We start from the raw sequence: 6,000 nt of genomic DNA on the forward strand, positions 1-6,000 counted from the left end.
TGGACTTGTCTAAGATGAATCATGGATTTATTGTGACGGTCTAGACTATATTACATGGATTTATTGTGACGGTCTGGACTATATTACATGGATTTATTGTGACGGTCTAGACTATATTACATGGATTTATTGTGACGGTCTAGACTATATTACATGGATTTATTGTGACGGTCTGGACTATATTACATGGATTTATTGTGACGGTCTAGACTATATTACATGGATTTATTGTGACGGTCTAGACTATATTACATGGATTTATTGTGACGGTCTGGACTATATTACATGGATTTATTGTGACGGTCTAGACTATATTACATGGATTTATTGTGACGGTCTGGACTATATTACATGGATTTATTGTGACGGTCTAGACTATATTACATGGATTTATTGTGACGGTCTAGACTATATTACATGGATTTATTGTGACGGTCTAGACTATATTACATGGATTTATTGTGACGGTCTAGACTATATTACATGGATTTATTGTGACGGTCTAGACTATATTACATGGATTTATTGTGACGGTCTAGACTATATTACATGGATTTATTGTGACGGTCTAGACTATATTACATGGATTTATTGTTACGGTCTAGACTATATTACATGGATTTATTGTGACGGTCTAGACTATATTACATGGATTTATTGTGACGGTCTAGACTATATTACATGGATTTATTGTGACGGTCTAGACTATATTACATTGATTTATTGTGACGGTCTAGACTATATTACATGGATTTATTGTGACGGTCTAGACTATATTACATGGATTTATTGTGACGGTCTGGACTATATTACATGGATTTATTGTGACGGTCTAGACTATATTACATGGATTTATTGTGACGGTCTAGACTATATTACATGGATTTATTGTGACAGTCTGGACTATATTACATGGATTTATTGTGACGGTCTAGACTATATTACATGGATTTATTGTGACGGTCTGGGCTATATTACATGGATTTATTGTGACGGTCTAGACTATATTACATGGATTTATTGTGACGGTCTGGGCTATATTACATGGATTTATTGTGACGGTCTAGACTATATTACATGGATTTATTGTGACGGTCTAGACTATATTACATGGATTTATTGTGACGGTCTAGACTATATTACATGGATTTATTGTGACGGTCTAGACTATATTACATGGATTTATTGTGACGGTCTAGACTATATTACATTGATTTATTGTGACGGTCTAGACTATATTACATGGATTTATTGTGACGGTCTGGACTATATTACATGGATTTATTGTGACGGTCTAGACTATATTACATGGATTTATTGTGACGGTCAAGACTATATTACATGGATTTATTGTGACGGTCTAGACTATATTACATTGATTTATTGTGACGGTCTGGACTATATTACATGGATTTATTGTGACGGTCTGGACTATATTACATGGATTTATTGTGACGGTCTAGACTATATTACATGGATTTATTGTGACGGTCTGGACTATATTACATGGATTTATTGTGACGGTCTGGACTATATTACATGGATTTATTGTGACGGTCTAGACTATATTACATGGATTTATTGTGACGGTCTGGACTATATTACATGGATTTATTGTGACGGTCTAGACTATATTACATGGATTTATTGTGACGGTCTAGACTATATTACATGGATTTATTGTGACGGTCTAGACTATATTACATGGATTTATTGTGACGGTCTAGACTATATTACATGGATTTATTGTGACGGTCTGGACTATATTACATGGATTTATTGTGACGGTCTAGACTATATTACATGGATTTATTGTGACGGTCTAGACTATATTACATGGATTTATTGTGACGGTCTAGACTATATTACATGGATTTATTGTTACGGTCTAGACTATATTACATGGATTTATTGTGACGGTCTAGACTATATTACATGGATTTATTGTGACGGTCTAGACTATATTACATGGATTTATTGTGACGGTCTGGACTATATTACATGGATTTATTGTGACGGTCTAGACTATATTACATGGATTTATTGTGACGGTCTAGACTATATTACATGGATTTATTGTGACGGTCTAGACTATATTACATGGATTTATTGTGACGGTCTGGACTATATTACATGGATTTATTGAGACGGTCTGGACTATATTACATGGATTTATTGTGACGGTCTAGACTATATTACATGGATTTATTGTGACGGTCTGGACTATATTACATGGATTTATTGTGACGGTCTAGACTATATTACATGGATTTATTGTGACGGTCTGGACTATATTACATGGATTTATTGTGACGGTCTAGACTATATTACATGGATTTATTGTGACGGTCTAGACTATATTACATGGATTTATTGTGACGGTCTAGACTATATTACATGTGACGGTCTAGACTATATTACATTGATTTATTGTGACGGTCTAGACTATATTACATGGATTTATTGTGACGGTCTGGACTATATTACATGGATTTATTGTGACGGTCTGGACTATATTACATGGATTTATTGTGACGGTCTAGACTATATTACATGGATTTATTGTGATGGTCTAGACTATATTACATGGATTTATTGTGACGGTCTAGACTATATTACATGGATTTATTGTGACGGACTAGACTATATTACATGGATTTATTGTGACGGTCTAGACTATATTACATGGATTTATTGTGACGGTCTAGACTATATTACATGGATTTATTGTGACGGTCTAGACTATATTACATGGATTTATTGTGACGGTCTAGACTATATTACATGGATTTATTGTGACGGTCTAGACTATATTACATGGATTTATTGTGACGGTCTAGACTATATTACATGGATTTATTGTGACGGACTAGACTATATTACATGGATTTATTGTGACGGTCTAGACTATATTACATGGATTTATTGTGACGGTCTAGACTATATTACATGGATTTATTGTGACGGTCTAGACTATATTACATGGATTTATTGTGACGGTCTAGACTATATTACATGGATTTATTGTGACGGTCTAGACTATATTACATGGATTTATTGTGACGGTCTAGACTATATTACATGGATTTATTGTGACGGTCTAGACTATATTACATGGATTTATTGTGACGGTCTGGACTATATTACATGGATTTATTGTGACGGTCTAGACTATATTACATGGATTTATTGTGACGGTCTAGACTATATTACATGGATTTATTGTGACGGTCTCTAGACTATATTACATGGATTTATTGTGACGGTCTAGACTATATTACATGGATTTATTGTGACGGTCTAGACTATATTACATGGATTTATTGTGACGGTCTAGACTATATTACATGGATTTATTGTGACGGTCTAGACTATATTACATGGATTTATTGTGACGGTCTAGACTATATTACATGGATTTATTGTGACGGTCTAGACTATATTACATGGATTTATTGTGACGGTCTAGACTATATTACATGGATTTATTGTGACGGTCTAGACTATATTACATGGATTTATTGTGACGGTCTAGACTATATTACATGGATTTATTGTGACGGTCTGGACTATATTACATGGATTTATTGTGACGGTCTAGACTATATTACATGGATTTATTGTGACGGTCTAGACTATATTACATGGATTTATTGTGACGGTCTGGACTATATTACATGGATTTATTGTGACGGTCTAGACTATATTACATGGATTTATTGTGACGGTCTAGACTATATTACATGGATTTATTGTGACGGTCTAGACTATATTACATTGATTTATTGTGACGGTCTAGACTATATTACATGGATTTATTGTGACGGTCTGGACTATATTACATGGATTTATTGTGACGGTCTAGACTATATTACATGGATTTATTGTGACGGTCTAGACTATATTACATGGATTTATTGTGACGGTCTAGACTATATTACATGGATTTATTGTGACGGTCTAGACTATATTACATGGATTTATTGTGACGGTCTGGACTATATTACATGGATTTATTGTGACGGTCTAGACTATATTACATGGATTTATTGTGACGGTCTAGACTATATTACATGGATTTATTGTGACGGTCTGGACTATATTACATGGATTTATTGTGACGGTCTAGACTATATTACATGGATTTATTGTGACGGTCTAGACTATATTACATGGATTTATTGTGACGGTCTGGACTATATTACATGGATTTATTGTGACGGTCTAGACTATATTACATGGATTTATTGTGACGGTCTGGGCTATATTACATGGATTTATTGTGACGGTCTAGACTATATTACATGGATTTATTGTGACGGTCTAGACTATATTACATGGATTTATTGTGACGGTCTAGACTATATTACATGGATTTATTGTGACGGTCTAGACTATATTACATGGATTTATTGTGACGGTCTAGACTATATTACATGGATTTATTGTGACGGTCTAGACTATATTACATTGATTTATTGTGACGGTCTAGACTATATTACATGGATTTATTGTGACGGTCTAGACTATATTACATGGATTTATTGTGACGGTCTGGACTATATTACATGGATTTATTGTGACGGTCTAGACTATATTACATGGATTTATTGTGACGGTCTAGACTATATTACATGGATTTATTGTGACGGTCTGGACTATATTACATGGATTTATTGTGACGGTCTAGACTATATTACATGGATTTATTGTGACGGTCTGGGCTATATTACATGGATTTATTGTGACGGTCTAGACTATATTACATGGATTTATTGTGACGGTCTGGGCTATATTACATGGATTTATTGTGACGGTCTAGACTATATTACATGGATTTATTGTGACGGTCTAGACTATATTACATGGATTTATTGTGACGGTCTAGACTATATTACATGGATTTATTGTGACGGTCTAGACTATATTACATGGATTTATTGTGACGGTCTAGACTATATTACATTGATTTATTGTGACGGTCTAGACTATATTACATGGATTTATTGTGACGGTCTGGACTATATTACATGGATTTATTGTGACGGTCTAGACTATATTACATGGATTTATTGTGACGGTCAAGACTATATTACATGGATTTATTGTGACGGTCTAGACTATATTACATTGATTTATTGTGACGGTCTGGACTATATTACATGGATTTATTGTGACGGTCTGGACTATATTACATGGATTTATTGTGACGGTCTAGACTATATTACATGGATTTATTGTGACGGTCTGGACTATATTACATGGATTTATTGTGACGGTCTTGACTATATTACATGGATTTATTGTGACGGTCTAGACTATATTACATGGATTTATTGTGACGGTCTAGACTATATTACATGGATTTATTGTAACGGTCTAGACTATATTACATGGATTTATTGTGACGGTCTGGACTATATTACATGGATTTATTGTGACGGTCTAGACTATATTACATGGATTTATTGTGACGGTCTAGACTATATTACATGGATTTATTGTGACGGTCTAGACTATATTACATGGATTTATTGTTACGGTCTAGACTATATTACATGGATTTATTGTGACGGTCTAGACTATATTACATGGATTTATTGTGACGGTCTAGACTATATTACATGGATTTATTGTGACGGTCTGGACTATATTACATGGATTTATTGTGACGGTCTAGACTATATTACATGGATTTATTGTGACGGTCTAGACTATATTACATGGATTTATTGTGACGGTCTAGACTATATTACATGGATTTATTGTGACGGTCTAGACTATATTACATGGATTTATTGTGACGGTCTGGACTATATTACATGGATTTATTGAGACAGTCTAGACTATATTACATGGATTTATTGAGACGGTCTAGACTATATTACATGGATTTATTGTGACGGTCTAGACTATATTACATGGATTTATTGTGACGGTCTAAACTATATTACATGGATTTATTGTGACGGTCTAGACTATATTACATGGATTTATTAG

General features: G+C 33.9%; 1 protein-coding gene across 1 annotated transcript in view; it reads left to right on the forward strand.

Moving 5' to 3' along the window:
* The window catches only part of LOC139547594 (protein sidekick-1-like), a 458,168-nt gene that overhangs the window by 378,112 nt on the left and 74,056 nt on the right, over positions 1-6,000 (forward strand). The gene's annotated exons all lie outside the window — the stretch shown is intronic.

Source organism: Salvelinus alpinus, chromosome 2, assembly GCF_045679555.1.
Source record: "Salvelinus alpinus chromosome 2, SLU_Salpinus.1, whole genome shotgun sequence".
Lineage (NCBI taxonomy): Eukaryota > Metazoa > Chordata > Actinopteri > Salmoniformes > Salmonidae > Salvelinus > Salvelinus alpinus.